Source organism: Sus scrofa, chromosome 7 (assembly GCF_054392235.1).
Source record: "Sus scrofa isolate SSC_HxYL_T2T_F1_AM1 chromosome 7, Sscrofa_HxYL_maternal_Yorkshire_Landrace_v2.0, whole genome shotgun sequence".
In the NCBI taxonomy this organism is placed as follows: domain Eukaryota; kingdom Metazoa; phylum Chordata; class Mammalia; order Artiodactyla; family Suidae; genus Sus; species Sus scrofa.
In genome coordinates, this window is record NC_139389.1 from 22694246 (window position 1) to 22711364 (window position 17119).

General features: G+C 40.5%; 1 long non-coding RNA gene and 3 other non-coding genes across 9 annotated transcripts in view; 1 reads left to right on the plus strand and 3 right to left on the minus strand.

Annotated features, from left to right (window-relative positions):
- Positions 1-10927, minus strand: part of LOC102163320 (uncharacterized) — a 51640-nt gene extending 40713 nt beyond the window's left edge. For 3 of the 6 annotated variants that reach the window (XR_014809834.1, XR_014809833.1, XR_304339.4), the window contains exons 1-2: positions 10624-10758; positions 10088-10198 (exon numbers count right to left, since the gene is read on the minus strand). This is a non-coding gene — a long non-coding RNA (uncharacterized LOC102163320). Of the gene's footprint in view, positions 1-10087; positions 10199-10623; positions 10759-10860 lie in introns of those variants that run through there. The other 3 variants (XR_014809836.1, XR_014809835.1, XR_014809837.1) reach the window with 2 other exon arrangements.
- Positions 2029-2100, minus strand: TRNAA-AGC (transfer RNA alanine (anticodon AGC)). Its single transcript has one exon. It is a non-coding gene; the product is annotated as a tRNA-Ala (tRNA).
- TRNAA-AGC (transfer RNA alanine (anticodon AGC)) lies at positions 10392-10463 on the minus strand. Its single transcript has one exon. It is a non-coding gene; the product is annotated as a tRNA-Ala (tRNA).
- A 5449-nt stretch (positions 10928-16376) lies between the features above and the next one.
- On the plus strand, positions 16377-16449 carry TRNAR-CCG (transfer RNA arginine (anticodon CCG)). The gene has a single exon. It is a non-coding gene; the product is annotated as a tRNA-Arg (tRNA).
- Positions 16450-17119: the final 670 nt, after the last annotated feature.

The following is a 17119-nucleotide window of genomic DNA, read 5'->3' on the forward strand; positions in this document are numbered from 1 at the left end:
TTAAAACTGAATTTCCAGAATTCATCTACGATGCACTTTAAAATGAGTCATTTTGTCTTGGGCCAAAATTAGACACAGCTTGTCCTCAAAAAAGTACATCAGTTTATCACATGTTGTCTTTACTGCATATAACTTTTTGAAATTTCCATCTTATGTTTTCTATAGTTTTCTCATAATAAGCTCTGGGCTTTTCCACGCCATCATCTTCTCCTTTAAATTACAGAGGTGAATTTCCTTGTAGAAGTCTATTGTTGGAAGGGAAAGAAAATTTCCATCTGGACCTGAGCCCTAACATAATACATAAAAATAATGGTAATGATTCATTATATTCTTTGCATATTTTGTCTATTTTCCTTTTGCAACTGGATGAATTCTATGGCTGGGGCATGTGAATACACTTCTCCTGACACAGTGAATGTAAGTGGCAAAGAGTCATTATAAAACTGTACTTTGAAAACAAGAAGAGAGGAAATATGTCAATAGAACAGAAAATGACCTATTGCTCCTATTAAAGAAAGTCTAGCTCCTGAGCACTAGCTCTGAATCTTTCTTTGAAAAGATAAAGCCCAAAGCCAAGACGCTTTAACTTGAGAAAGATCTTATCCTATTTAAAACATTGCTGAGAGTTCCCTAGTGGTGCAATGGGTTAAGGATTTGGTGCTGTCACCACTGTGGCTGGGGTCACTGCTGTGACACAGGTTGGATCCCTGGCCCTGGAACTTCCACACGCCTCAAGGGTGGGCAAAAACAAAAACAAGAGTTGCTAAGCAGAAACAAAGATACCAACTTCCACATTCATGTTGCAAGTTAGTATAGCCTTGATTGCAAAACCTGCAAAATTTGTATATAAAAGAAAATTTCACATCAAATTAAATTATATATACTGATTCAAAATATTAATAAATATCATATTACTATGAGGGGGGAAACAGCGTCAATCATTAGAACACAAAATGGCTCAACAACAAATACATGTTTTTCGGTTGTTTTTTCTGCATTACAATAGATATTGAAAAATTTTAAATACAACCACATAGTTATATACTCTCTTAATCCACATCACAGCGCTTAAACTAATGCCTCTCAAATTTTAATGTGCAAAAGAAACACTTGGGGATCCTGTTGAGATGCTGGCTCTGGTTCACTGGGTCTGGATGGAGCTGACATCCTGTATTTGTAACAAGCTCTCAGCTACCACCAACTCTTGGTCCAAAGACCTCATTGACCAGAGGTCTGGAGATTTTCTTTCCGATAGAGGGCGCAACAGTCTTGGCCAAAATTACTTCCGTTAATCATCCAAGTTACCTAGTTGAGTCCTCTTCTCGAGTAAGAGCAAAGGCAGAACAACACCGGAAATTAATCAGTGACTTTTGAAATCTTCAGACCGAAATACTTCTTTTTTTTTTTTTTTTATTTTCCCACTGTACAGCAAGGGGGTCAGGTTATCCTTACATGTATACATTGCAATTACAGTTTTTTCCCCCACCCTTTCTTCTGTTGCAACATGAGTATCTAGACATAGTTCTCAATGCTATTCAGCAGGCGATATACTTCTTAACAGAGCTACTGTGGCCTACGTGTGACTTCTCTGTATCTATTGATGAAAATAAATTTCTCAATTTCCCAGTTTGGAACGCTTCTCTTTTCTCCCCGAAACTGCAGTCTGCTCGTGGCCAATACAGCTCAGAAAACAAAAGAAACTAAGAAAAATTGGCTTGAGATTCTGTGTTTTTCTTTTATTAAATCTTTCCATCTTTACCTCTTCTTTTCTGCTCTATTAATAATACTGCAAAATGGAACTAAAGGCCAAATAAAGGGCTTGTCAATTTGGTGACATGCTTTTTGCTTCAGAATCTCGAGCTGCTAATCTGTCCTCTTTCCAACTTTTCCTCCTCTTGCTTATGCAGCTACCCTGTATGTCGCTAAGGTGGAGTAGAAATGGGGCAGCACTAATACTGATATCAAATTGTGAAATAGGTTTACTTTCTTTTTGAGCCAAGAGACAGTGGGAAGAAAAAGAAAAAAAACTGGAGGTGCCGGGGATTGAACCCGGGGCCTCGTGCATGCTAAGCACGCGCTCTACCACTGAGCTACACCCCCTTCCTGCACTTATGCTCTCGGGAATATATTCAAGACAATACGGTCATTTGGGGTAAATTTTGCAAATATTAAAAATAAAAGCCAGTCTACCTAACTTTATTTTCAAACTTTTGATCTAGGTCCTATGTCACGCTTTAATGAAAGAAGAGTAATTTTCATTTTTAAAAAAAATTGCATTCTAGACCGAAAGGCCCTATTGCTAGTCCTGGGACCCTTCTCCTGTCAGTCTGGAGTCCCTTCCCTGCCTCTGTTAGAAGGGTCCCGGATGAAACATTTTCTCTTGTCTTCACTCTTCTTTCCTCTTTCCTTGCTGCTTTAAGGGACTGTCAGAAAGCCACAAAGAATAAGGGGATCCAAAAATACAGGCCGTATTAGCACCAGCAGCAGAGGGAAGACCGAAGGGCCAATGGAGCTCTTTGTTTTGGTCGCCTAGGAGAGAGGATGCTTGGGCTAAGATCGGGTCCCCTTTAGGGTAGAATAGAAGGCCTTCTAAAAAGAAGGCCACGCCTGTGACGCGCCTTAACTCTTTGTAAAACTCTCTGCACAGCTGAACTGGTTCACTAAACGCATTCTTCTCTGAGGCTCTAAGTCTCTCTCTTCTAGCCCCACAAACCTACAGAGCCTCAGATAACACTGGGGAAGACGCTTATATGAGCAAAAGTCATAATAAGGTAATGCGGTAAATAACACCTCCCAAATCAGAGATTAAAGGATGTTAATAACAATGACAAATAATGAATAAAGTATTCCATTCAAGATGTTAGAAAATGAACAAAATAAGCCCAGGAAGAATGCTGAAGGAAGGGTTAAAGACAAACTAAAAAAAGACAAACTAAAAAAAAGACAAACTAAAAAAAACAAAGAGTTTTTAAAAAGTAGAACAAATACGAGTTCCCTGGTGGCCTAGCAGTTAAGGATTCGGCTTGTGCTGTCACTGCTGTGGCTCAGGTTACCGCTGGGGTGAGGGGTTTGATCCCTGGCCTGGGAATTTCCACATTGGGGAGGAGGGGCACGGCTAGACAAACAGACAAACAAAACTAAACAAAAAGAGCTGAAAGGAGATTCTGATTTCCTAGCTGGTTCTTGTCGAGATTTTGCTTTGAAGCATGATTTAAAGTAAGTGGGGAATTCCTGGGAGTTTGGGATGGAAATGTTCTAAAATTAGGTTGTGATGATGGTGGTACAACTGTAAATCTAATAAAATTTACTGAATTATTTTAAAAACAAATAAAGTGAGAAACTCCTTTAATACTTTAGGAATGTTAGTATTTGGCACAGTTGTTCATCTCTGCAGCTGTCCCTCTGTGCTGCAGGCAGCACCTGGTTCTTTTGCATGGCGAGGATGGTGTACCTAGTGATTCTCCCTAAGAAAAGCTTAGTGGTTAAACATTGTCCAGAGGAAAAGATGAGGGAAATACCGAAGCAGAGAAAAAACGCTTCCTCTGATTTACTGATTTTTGTAAGCTCAGAAAAGACATGAATCGCATAAGCAAGTATATGTGTATATATGTATAGTGGGTTAAGGATCCTGTGTTGTCATGCTGTGGAGTGGCTCAGGTCTCTACTGTGGGGCGGGTTCCATCCTTGGCCCAGAAACTCCCGCATGCTGCAGGCACGAGGGGAAAAAAAAAAAAAGGAGGGGGAAATTCTAAAACAGTATCCTATTAAGATCCAAGCTACAGGAGGCTGCTGCCTGTGCTGACTGCCAAGCTTTTCAGAAGCAAGAGGTCTGGTGAGGTCAGATATGAGTATTTTTAAAAGCTGATGAAGAAGACTGAGGTGACCTATTGATTTGACTGTACTAAAGAGCCTCCTTTGATCCTTTTGTCAAAGAAAGGTGGAGTATATCCTGACCTCCATGTGCCGACTGATACTCCCTCTAGGCAACTCTGATTTGTCAATGGTTCATATCTTTAAAAATTCAAGGTATATTTTGTGCTGGAGATAATGTAACATCTTATCACTCTGGAAAGGAAGCTACTTCTTTGCCAACATCTACTCAGATGGCTGGACTCCTAGTTCTAATGTGAGCAGGATACTTTGCCAAAGGTTTGAGTTAACATCTCTATTGAGAGTACACATGCCTTCAGGGTTTTGTGGTTTGGGAATGCTATAATGTGGATATATGGAGATTTTTAGCTGTCTTGGGAAATGCAGTTAAAAATTAGAAAATGGTAATGATTTATTAGAGGAAAAACAGCATCTGAAAAATGGCTCAATTATGAATATCAAATCCTGTTCTGAAGGTAGACCTTTGGAGCTAAAGAAAAATGCGCTAGACAACTACTATTGGTATTGTACAAATGGTTTCTTGATATGATTTTAAAAATCCAGAAGCACATATTGAAAAACAACAATCTACCATTACAAAAAGATACTAGCCATCTCAAAACTCTCATACATAGCAAAGGACTTTGGTGTTCCCAAGAAGACTGTCTGGTGGTACCAAAGTCATTCTCCAGAACTTTGATGCTTAAATTACATGTAAGCACTTATAATGGAGAGGACAAATTCCGCCAAACTTTCCAAAGTTATTGTTAGGAAAACATTACCCAAGAAGCTCTTTGTGCAGCTGAATCTTTTCTATCTGTATTTATCCCAAAAAAGAAAAAAACTCAAATTATGACAAGGCTTCAATCCTTTACCTCAAAGACCATTTGGATATTTACAAATAGATTTTATTCAGTTATCCAAATGTTTTGAAAATTAAAATGTTTCAATAATAATGAAAGTAAAACTGTATAGGAGTTCTCTGACCTAGTGGTTAAGGATCCAGCATTGTCAGTGCTGTGGTATGGGTTTAATCCCTGGCCTGGGAACTTCTGCATGCCATGGACATAGCCAAAAAAAAAAAAAGTAAAACTGTACTTTTGGTTGGAGTGAAGCTTTGTCTTCCAAAAGACTAATATTTTAACTTAATGTTATTGAATAGAACTTTTTGTTACAATGGAAATATTGTATAGTTGTGCTGTCCAAATGGTAGCTATTAGCCACACACGGCGGTTGAGCGCTTGAAGTGTGACTAGGGCAACAGTTCTGTTACAGAAATACGGTTTTGTTGTTTTTGGTTGTTTTTTTTTTTTTTTCATGGAGACACCTGGCAGTCTACATCACAGCCATGGAAATGCTGGATCTGAGCTGCCTTTGTGACCTATACAGGTAGGCCCTAGATCCTTAACCAACTGAGAGAGGCCAGGGAATGAACCTGCATCCCAGAGACTATGTCAGGTTCTTAATATGCTGAGCCGCAATGGGAACTCCAAAGTATAGTATTTATTTATTTAAAGTTTACAGAATTTATTTCTCTACTTGGGAAATACCTTTGGCACTCTTAATTGACAAAGTGGAAATTCTTTACAGTCTCCCATTAAGACATTTATTTCATTGTCTTTATAATTCTCAAAACTCTGAGAAAGTAGTAAAAATTCATTTAAAAAAAAATTATTTGGGGAGTTCCCGTCGTGCCGCAGTGGTTAACGAATCCGACTAGGAACCATGAGGTTGCAGGTTCGGTCCCTGCCCTTGCTCAGTGGGTTGACGATCTGGTGTTGCCGTGAACTGTGGTGTAGGTTGCAGACGCGGCTCGGATCCCGCATTGCTGTGGCTGTGGTGTAGGCCGGTGGCTACAGCTCCGATTCGACCCCTAGCCTGGGAACCTCCATATGCCACGGGAGCGGCCCAAGAAATGGCAAAAAAGACCAAAAAAAAAAAAAAATTATTTTGGTCATACCCATGGCATGTGGAAGTTCCTGGACCAGGGATCAAGTGCGAGGCACAACAGAACCTGAGCCACAGCAGTGACGATGTCAGATCTTAACCACCGGGCCACCAGAGAACTCCCAAACTCACACTCATATTTTTTTAAAATCAGCATTTTCAAGTTTTCAGAAGAGTTTTCCTCTAGCCTAAAATTCTACCTTTAGTCTTTTTTTTTTTTTTTTTTTTTTTTTTTTTTGCTTTTTAGGGCTGCACATGCAGCATATGGATGTTCCCAGGCTAGGGGTCCAGTCAGAGCTGTAGCTGCTGGTGTACACCACAGCTTACTACCAACACCAGATCCTTAACCCACTGAGCCAGGCAAGGGAGTGAACCTGCATCCTCATGGATGCTAGTCAGATCCGTTACAGCTGAGCCACAACGGGAACTCCTACCTTTAGTTCTATTAAAGGATAAACTGAACCATATTAAAAACCAAAGTTTACTTGAGCAAAAATCAATTCTAGTCAGGCAGCACCAAATCAGAGTGGTTAGAGGAGCTCTTCTGACAAGAGCTAGGGGAAAGACTTACATAAAAAAGATGCAGAAGCAAAGAAACAAAATTATTCGGTTTTCTCAAATTATAGCTCAAAGCTGTTTGTGATTGGTTGTCCTTAATGTTTGTATTTTGTAACCTTTAAGTAATATTTACACACTTTATTTTGCTACTTATTTCTCTTTATTTTATTTTATTATATGCTCCCGCGGCATATGGAGGTTCCCAGGCTAGGGGTCGAATCGGAGCTGTAGCCACTGGCCTACGCCAAGAGCCACAGCAACACGGGATCTGAGCCGCGTCTGCAACCTACACCACAGCTCACGGCAACACCGGATCGTTAACCCACTGAGCAAGTGCGGAGACCGAACCTGCAACCTCATGGTTCCTAGTCGGATTCGTTAACCACTGCGCCATGACGGGAACTCCTACACACTTAATTTTAGTTGTTTATGTGGGCGTTACAGCCACTTCAGTCTCTCAGCCTCCTTGTTTAATTAATTTAACAGCCCTAATCCAGGCAGATATGTAAGGGGGTCCACAGAGAAAGAGAACCAGGCATGGCTTTCTTGACCTGAGAGAAGCCATTTTAGGCCTAAGCCATTTTGTGATCTAAGCCTGCCACAATGCCTCCCTTGCAGAAGAGTAAGTTTCAGTAGTTAATAATTTTAAGGGAACAAAAGAATATAAGAACAAATAGCTATTGCCAGACTAGGAAAATAACTTAACCATATTAGAGACAGTATATCAGTTGAAATGACCCCCAGTTCTGTTTCAAAGGTAGAGATTATCCTGAAGCACATTCTTGAGTTATTGCGCAGGATCCAAACCTCCTCAAACGCTAAACCACCAGACAAACTGGAACTTAAGGAATGATGATGCTGACCTTTGCTGATCCTTGTGTCTTCAATCAACTAGAGCCTGGACTCTGCCAACCTTTGGCCCAATTCTGTGCTGAATTCTCCTCTTAAGCCCCTTCATGAATATGCATGTACCCTTAGCTTAAAACTTCCCCGATTCTGCTGTTCCGGGAGACATAGATTTGAGAAATATCCTCAGTGTTCTCCTCACTGCATGCAGGTAATAATTCCTTCCCACTCCTGCTCTTTGGCTTGGTTGTATCTGTTGACTCAACATCCACCAAGAGGTGAACTTAATTTTCAGGTAACACTAAGATAATATGATCTAGGCCACCAAAATTCCCATAAACCTTTAACATATAACATTGTTAGAGGAATGGATAAAGTTTAGATTGATTCTTCCTTTGACAGATTCTATCTTGTTACTGACAGAGTTTGGGATATACTACCCTCAAATATGGAAATTTAGCATACTAAATATTTTAAGTTAAAGGAATTTGGAAAAATAGCAAGAGCAGAAAATTCACTCTGGAATACTACTCAGCCATAAAAAGAACAAAATAATGCCATTTGCAGCAACATGGATGGAACTAGAGACTCTCATACTGAGTGAAGTAAGTCAGAAAGAGAAAGACGAATACCATATGATATCACTTATATCTGGAATCTAATATTGGGGCACAAATGAACCTTTCCACAGAAAAGAAACTCACAGACTTGGAGAACAGACTTGTGGTTGCCAAGGGGGAGGGAGTGGGATGGACCTGGAGTTTGGGGTTAATAGATGCAAATTATTGCATCCGGAGTGGATAAGCAGTGAGGTCCTGCTATATATATATAGTACAGGGAACTATATCTAGTCATTTGTGATGGCACATGATGGAGGATAATATGAGAAAAAGAATATATATACATATATACATACACATATATATATATGACTGGGTCGCTTTGCTGTACAGTAGAAATTGACAGAACACTGTAAATCAACTATAATGGAAAAAATAAAAATCACATAAACTTAGAAGAAAGAAAGAAAAAAAGAAAGAGAGACAAAGAAAGAAAGGTCACTCTGATCTCCCTCATTACCTTTCTTTCCTGAAACAGGTCATAAAAAGTGACCTGTGACAGGCACCCTCCATCCTCAAGAAAGGAGTATCCTCACCTTCAAAGACAAAGGGATGCCAAGAAGAAAGAAGATGCATAGAAAACAATCCTTGCTAAATTTCCCCCATTTATACCTAATTCTCCTTAACACAAGTCGATGAAAAATTAATCAACCATTGATCTAAGAAAGAAATGGAAAATATGATTTGAGCCAATCTGAGGATTATAACCTGGGAAAGCTAATTGTTCAGAAAGTTCTGAGGACTGTTCTGCCTGTTAGAGGTCAAAATACAGTTACATAAGTTTTTGGGACAATACGTCATGGATAAATCATCAAATGACATTGATAGTTTACACAATCCAGATCTTCATGTAAAAAGCAAGTAGTAGGTCATCCTGACCCCTTACAAGATTAAGAAGAAATATTATCTCCTAAGAAGGTATGGTTAATACACACTAAAGGACAGGATACCCAAATGTGCAGAGAAAAATTTTATGTTTAAATTTTTCTTATCTTACCACAAAGTATGAATTTCATTTCATCACCTATCATATTCCTCCATGACCATCCACTATGTATCAAACCTAGCATAAAATACTCAGGTATAACTATTTCTTTGGGTCTTCATTTCCTCATAAGGGGTCCCATAAAACTTAAATAAATTTGTGTGCTTTTCTTCTGTTAATCTGTCTCTGTTGTTTCAATTTTCAGGCCCAGCCAAGGCTCCTAAAAAGTCAAGGAAAATGTTTTCCTCCCCTACATTATATCCAAATGTTGCCAGTAGAATCAAAATCTAATGTCAAGTATATAGTCCAGCAGGTACAAATTGCAAGAGATACTACCAGACCACACACACATGAGTCAGGAAAAGATGTTTTGGAAAAGACAGCATGGAAGGTTAACCTTAGAACTACACTGGGAAAGGGCTGTTTTGGTATTGTTAAACACAAATATTTCCTTAAACTCTGGAGCAAACAGTCAGTATCATGTGTACCCTGGGAAAAAAGTTCTTATGCCCTGGGTCCTCTCCTGGCCAAATATCTTCCTAATGGTACCAGGACTCCCAGAATTCTCTACTCAAATAGTGCTGATGCTCCCCTTCTTCCTGGCCCTGCACAGGCGCTTTCCAGATGAATCCTTCTGCTGGTGGGCCATGACATTAATGTGCAAATTCCTAGGCCTAGAAGGTGGCCCTGGAGTGGCTCTTTGCCAGCGGTATGTCTGAATCTTGGAAGTGTGTGTTGAGATGTTCACACGTGCATGTGTGAGGCCTTTCAAAATGTGAGAGGGATAAGCAGTGGTAAGAATAGGGGTAGGAGCGTGTATCTTTATTTTTGATTGATTCCTCTCCTTAACTCATCTTTTAACATTAGCCAATCACATACTGTTTCAAGCCAGTCAGGTAGAAAGGGCAGAACTTATTAACACAAAGAACTTCTGTCTAGATCTGAAGCTTACCTTATACTTTAAAAGTTACTCCAGTTAAAGTCAGGAATGAGTCAAAGAAATGCATATGAAGTATAAAAAACGGTGGGATGAGGAAAAGAAGAAGGGGAGGCTTTAATGGGGAGAGGGTAGTAGGGAAACTCATAGGAAAGCTTTTCTCTTCTTGTATTTATTCCTTGACCAGGGAACTGCTCAGAAAACTAAGGAATCTAAAGAAAATTCCCTGTGGACTTACATTTATTTTGTTTTCTCTCTGTGTTTCTTGCTGTTAAGTATCACTGCAAAATCTAACTACTGTAATCGGTCTTGTTAATTTAGTACCTCGGTTGTTTTTCGATTTCTGGAATCCTGAGCGGTTTGCTGCTCCCCCAGCGTCTTCTTCAATCTTGTTTTTCACCAGTTGACCCAGCTGCCCAAGGCGGTGCCAAGGCCCTAGGGCAAAAAGTGTCCATATTAAAAACAAAATACAGTCATTTTGTTTTCCTTGTTTTTTTTGTGTGTGACTTAAAAGACCTGAAAGAAAACGTAAGACGCATTCTCTATGGCTTGCCATGGGCATTCTCAGCAAATGATGATGCACCCAAGGATGATTTAGAACTGAAAATATTCTTTGGAAAAAAAACAGTGGAGGTGCCGGGGATTGAACCCGGGGCCTCGTGCATGCTAAGCACGCGCTCTACCACTGAGCTACACCCCCTTCCTGCTAACAGAGCCTAGAAATAGGTCTATAACCATCTACTACATGTTCGGTATCGACAAAAGAAATTCTATTCCATCATTCTATCCGGATACTGGATACTTTCTATCTGGATACTGACTTGTAGCTAGGATGTGAAAAGGAAAACTAAATATTATACCGAAAGTCCTCGTCTGGTCCTGAGATCTCCCACTACGGGTCACCCTGACGGACGCCAGCACGACGACCACCTGTCTGTGGAGAAGGGGGCAGGCCTGCCTGGCCGCCCCCCAGGGAGAGGTCTGCTTAAAACGGGTACCAGAAAACAGTACAATTCTGGAGGATTAGAAGAGGAAAACTCTAAAGAATGCAATGGGGAATTAGGTCTAGGTTGGAAAAGAACGGAGGGGAACTGCACCTACGCCGCCTCAGTCTCAGCCCCTACTCCTCCGGGAGGTTGCCGCGTCCAGCCTCCCAGCCAACATGGCGGCTGCGTCTCCCGGCTGTGCGCCCTGGAACGAGCGCACCACCGAGACGCGCGCCCCGGGAAAAGACGAGCGGGAAAAAAGCGAGCCGCTTTAGAGCGCCCCCTTTCGGGACGAATGCTCCACGGACTGAAAAGTACGCAGAAATACTTCACATTATTACAAAGCCGTTTAGGAACCTCTGGGCCTGAAAATCTAGGGACAGAAACTGAAATGAACTAGGATCCTGAGAAAGTTAGCACAGGAGGAGGAGAAAAACAAGAAGGAAAGAGGAGACTTGGGAGCATGAGGCAGAAAGATGGGAGGAAGAGTGCTGTGGATCGGGTCCTTCAAGATGCTCAGGATTTGGATGCACCAAAAAATGGATGTATCCCAGATCCCTGTCGCCTCTGCGCTTTCTCTGGGTAGGAGAGAAAACAAGGCCCCTTGCTTTAAGGTGAGAGAACAGAAGACATTGGTCCTAACTAGTCCAGTCATTCACAAACTTTAGGTGTGTCAGAATCATCTGGAGGGCCCGTTGAATATGAACTGAGAACATCAAAACTAACACAACTTTGTAAGTCAACTACAGTCCAATAAAATTTATTTTAAAATAAAATAAAATAAATGGAGGACATTATCCTCAGAACTTGTTTCAGGGGGTCTGGGGTGGGGCAGGAGAATTTGCAGTTCTAACAGGTCACCAGATTACCCTGATGGATCCTGGGACCAAATTTCACAACTTTTGTAGACTCTAAATCATAAGAGAATCTCATCAATGGAGAAGGCCGGGAATTAAATCTGCATAATAAATTTTACCCTTTTTTCCCCAGTTTTTCTGGGTGAACTCCTCACACCCTTTTTTCTCTGTTTTTTGTTGTTTTTTTGTTTTATTTTGTTTTGTTTTTTGCTGAAGGTCATAGTTAAGCCTGAATTCTAAGCCACTTCTTTGAGAGTTTATTTTCCTGGGTGTCGCCCATGTGTATATGAAATATGTGTTAATAAACATGTTTGCTCTTCTCTCCTTCATCTGTGTTTTGTTACAGGGGCCTTAGAAGGCAGAGGGAAAATTATTTTTCCTCTCCTAAGTTGAAAGCTATGTAACCATATATACCACATGTCTCTCCAAAGTGCAACAGGGAAGTCAATCTGTATGGTTATCAGGGAGCAGTGTTGAGTGTTGAAGAATGCTGTCTCTTTAGACCTGAGTGGCTGGAGCAGCAATGGGAAACATTGACTCTGCTTGGTTGTTTTTATGTTTGGTTGGGTTTCCCAGGCAGAGTATGGGAAGACAGACAATAGACAAATGTGTATGCTTTACATGATTTTCAGGAAAAAAACAACAACAAAAACAAAACAATTTCTGAATATGGGCATTGTTAAGAAACGAATTCAACTGAGTAAATTTAAGAGATCTTAGTAACTTTATTCAACAGTTAACAAATTGGGCAGCATTTCATCTACTAGGCCAAAAGGAGCTGTACAAAATGAAAGACTTTTACAGACAGAAGAGGGCAGGACAAGGTTAGTAGCAAAGAGAGGATTATTTGTGGCAAGGTCATTTTCCTTTGGAGGATGGGAGGGATCTATCAGGCAGATTAGCCCACTAGTGCTGATCAGGTAATTCCAGATTGACTGGTTTAAGATTCCACTCCATAGATAGTGATTTCTCTGATGGATTTGGGCAAAGTAAATTGAAAACCTTCTGGAAAAGAGTCACTATTCTAAATATCATTAAGAGCATTCATGATTCATGAGCAGAAGTCAAAATATCACATTAACAGCATGAAAGAAGTTGATTCAACCCTTTGGTAGCTTAACCTTGATTTTAAAAGTTGCAAAGATTGCCTAAAAAGGCAACAGCTATTAATAAAACACAATTATCGTCATGAACAAAGAAGGGAAGTGATGTAAACATCTAAAAGGATTCTCCACTCAGATTCAAAACATCTTGAAGTTCTCACTCCCTTTAAATAAATAGAAATGGGAATCTGTACAAGATGTCTTTTAAGTGTGACTAATGAAAGAAACATACAAGGAATTTCTCCTCTTCCTTTTCAAAAGATCGGTGATGTTTCAATTAAAGCAAAATACTTAAAGTTATATCATTATTGCTGGACCTTTACTTTTTTTTTTTTTTTTTTTTTTTTGGCTGCACCCACAGCATATGGAAGTTCCCAGGCCAGGAAATTGAACCCATGCCACAGCAGTGACCCTAGCTGCTGCAATGACAATGCCAGAGCCTTAGCCCAGTGTGTGCCACAAGAGAAGTGCTGTGGGAAAGCTTTTAATCAAAGTCTTTTTTTTTTTTTTTTTTTTTTTGCTTTTTAGGGCTGCACCCTCAGCATATGGAGTTTCCCGGGGTAGGGGTCCGGCTGGAGCTTCAGCTGCCAGCCTAAACCACAGCCACAGCAACTCGGGATCCGAGCTGCATCTTTGGCCTACACCACAGCTCAAGGCAATGCAGGATCCTTAACCTACTGAGAGGGGCCAGGGATGGAACTTGCATCCTCATGGATGTTAATCAGATTCGTTTCTGCTGAGCCACGATGGGAACTCCCCCTTTTCTTTTTTAAAAAGTTTTTTTTTAATTTACGATGTCGTGTCAATTTCTGCTGTACAGCAAAGTGACCCAGTCATACATATATATATGTATGTATATATATATGTACATTCTTTTTCTCATATTACTTTGCATCACGTTCTATCACAAGAGATTGGATCTAGTTTCCTGTGCTATACAGTAGGACCTTATTGTTTATCCATTCTACATATAATGTGTTGTATCAACTAACCCCAAACTCTCAGTCCTACTCCCCCAACCCCTTTCTTTGGCAACCACAAGTCTGTTCTCTATATCTGTGGGTCTGTTTCTATTCCATAGATAAGTTCATTTGTGCCATATTTTAGATTCCACATATAAGGGATAAATAATATGGCATTTGTCTTTCTCTTTCTGACTTATTTCACTAAAAATGATAATCTCTTGTTCCATCCATGTTACTGCAAATGGCATTATTTCATTCTTTTTTATGGCTGAGTAAAATTATAAGGTTTTTAATCCTAAAGTTACTTTTATGGCAGTGCAAATATTTTGATTTCTAAGTATGAATGGGGGAAGGAAAATCTGTTAAGCAGTCAAAGTTGGGGAGGAGAAAGCAAGAGAGAAAGCAAGAGGGAAGACTCCATTTAGACAGAATGTACAGAGATTCTTTCCAGTGAGGTTTGGGGCAAGTGAGCCCAACCATTACCCAGGTCTCTGAAAACAGAAGATGCATTCCTTCTTCTCTGTTAAACCAGCCCTACCTAGGACTCAAGTGGCTTTCTCTGATCATGAGCAGCATGGTCTTTGTGAAGCCCATCTGCTAAAAGATCACCTTACGCAAAAAAAACATACACTGTTTTTAATAATCAAAGTAGTTCAGTTGGCAGAGTGTTAAGACTCAGGTTTAATATTCTGTGGTTATAGTCTGGGCTGAATTGAAATTATTATCTCAAGGTCCTACTCCAAAAGTAATTTGACTAAAGAGTCCCATCCTTTGCAGAAATAAATCTTTAAGAGTGAAAATGCTTGGTGAACAGGAATTGTAAATCTTTCACATTTTACCCAAGGGATATGATGGCGTCCAGGACCTGCTATCCCAAAACATATCATCTTGGCATATTGAATATTTTAAGCTGAAGGAGTTGGAGAAAAGGGCTGAAGCAGGAATGTTACTCTGACCTTCTTCCCACCCTTCTCCCCTGAAACAGATCATAAATCCCTCAAGTGAGAGGTGCCCTTCCTCTACACTGAGGAGAAGAGCACCCTTATCTCCAAAGAAAGAGGGACATTAAGAGGAATCCTAGCAAAAAAGCCTTGTTAAGTTTTCCCCAGTTTACTACACTCTCCTCATACTTTTTGACCTATCATTTCTCCACAACTGTACGCTCTTCATCAAACCCAGCATAAAAATACTCAGGTCTAACCTTCCCCGCCCCCACCCCCCTTCTTTTTAGGGCTACGCACCTGCAGCACATGGAAATTCCCAGGCAAGGGATGATCCAGAGCTGCAGCTGGCGGCTTACACCACAGCAACACCGCAGCTTGGGGCAATGAGGGATCTTCAACCCACTTAGGGAGGCCAGGGATCCAAACGGAATTCTCATGGAATGCTAGTTGCGTTCTTAACCTGCTGAGTCACAATGGGAATGCCAGGTTTAACCATTTCTTAGGGTCTTCACTTCCTTACGAAGTCTCCTATGTCATGGAAAACTTATATTTAATAAATTTGTATGCTCTTCTCTTACTAAACTGTCTTTGACATTTGAATTTTCAGACACAGGCAGAGACCCTAAGAGGGTGGAGGAAAACTTTTTCCTCCCCTACACTACCTTCCTAAAATGAATTGGAATATTTTTGTCGCTTCTTGTGCTCTGCAATAGTTTGTGTCATCCTATGTTGTGGTGACTGGGGGAAGCACACTTGTACTCATTTTGGGACACCCACCCCCTCCACCCCAGTGGTTGCTCCCTCATCAATGCCCCTAGATTCCACCCCTGAGCTATATGTCAAAGTCTACAGTGGACATTCCAAAAATGTTGACTGACAAATTCATAGATAATTTGAGTTTTACATTAACCCCGAGAGAAGATACTGTAGGAGAAAAGAGAGGTGGAAATGAGAGACGTGGGCCAGAGAAAGTCTTTTTATGAAAGAGTGTAAGATGCAGGAGGGCATAAATTTTGCTTTGATTTGGTTTTGTTTCAAATAAGTCGCCGTTTTCAAGGGGCCAAAACTATTGAGTAAATGGATAGACGAGTGTCATTGCTTTACTTTTACGGTTGGACGTTTCACATCTTTCCTATTCCACCCACATTTTTTATGTCCGTGGTTCTTTCAAAAAACCCTATTGTTCTGTAGCTTAACCCATAAATGAACCAGTGGACATCTTTTTGTCAAGAACAAGTCAAACATGGGAAGAATTCAAGTCAAGCGAGGAAATCGCCAAATTCCTTGACAATGTCCATTCGCCCCATTCTTTTTAAACCTACAGTATATATGAACTGAATAAAGTATTTTTACTAGGCTTAAGCCAACCTTGCACTTCCAGGAGAATCTTCTACGAACCTTCTAGACCATCACTGCCCTTCTTCCAGCACCGTGATCATTCCTTTCAGACTCCCGCCCTCCGTAAGCGCTGTTTGTGCTCCCTCCCTCTTCTTTGCTGTTTTCCAAAAGGAATGCAGCATCAGCTCAAAGTCTTCTCTCTACTCTACCTCTGGAAGTCAATAATCAAAAATTTCGACAGGGTCCACATTGATTAACCATATAACAATTCCAAACATTTACATATTAGTTTCTACAAATTTTAGACGTTATTGTAGAGAGTTTTAACTGTTGGTGAATTTAATCTCAAACAGAAAAGCCCCCGCCCCCTCCAGTCTATATACCTTTTGTACCATACCTGAGAAAGGCATCCCAGCGGATGGCCGCGTGGCCTAATGGATAAGGCGTCTGATTCCGGATCAGAAGATTGAGGGTTCGAGTCCCTTCGTGGTCGTCTTTTCTTCACCTTTGCTGATGTGATCTGCTGCTGACCTAGATGAAACTTCCAAGATCTACAAGTCTAACTTTCCTCTTCCTTATTGTTGCTGTCCTCTAGTTGTCAAATCAATCAATCAATCAATCCACCAACCAACTCTATATATGTTGTATGTATGGATGCCTGCACTTGTTAAAGTGTGTGTGATGAGTGTACCACCGGCTGAGAAATAAATAAGAGATGGGGGCTTTTTTAGACAGTTTAATTATTCTTGGCAGAGGATTAATACTGTTGACTCTGAGAATCTGAAGGCATTTGGTCTTTTCAAAGTTGAAATATTGATTTTTTTTTTTTGGTGAGAGGAGGGGTCACTATAAAAAAATCAAGTGAATATGGTAATGGTGAGTCTCTGATTAGAATTCTCTACCATTGTGACTCTCAATGATTTTAAATCGGTGTTATTCAGATTTATTTTATTTTTTAAAATTTATTTATTTATTGGTCTTTTTTTAGGGCCGCACCTGCGGCATATGGAGGTTCCCAGGCCAGAGGTCCAATCGGAGCTGCAGCTGCTGGCCTACACCACAACCGCAGCAACTCAGGAGCCGCACCAGGTCTGGGATCTACACCTCATCTCACAGCAACACCGGATCTTTAACCCACTGAGCGAGGTCAGGGATCGAACCGT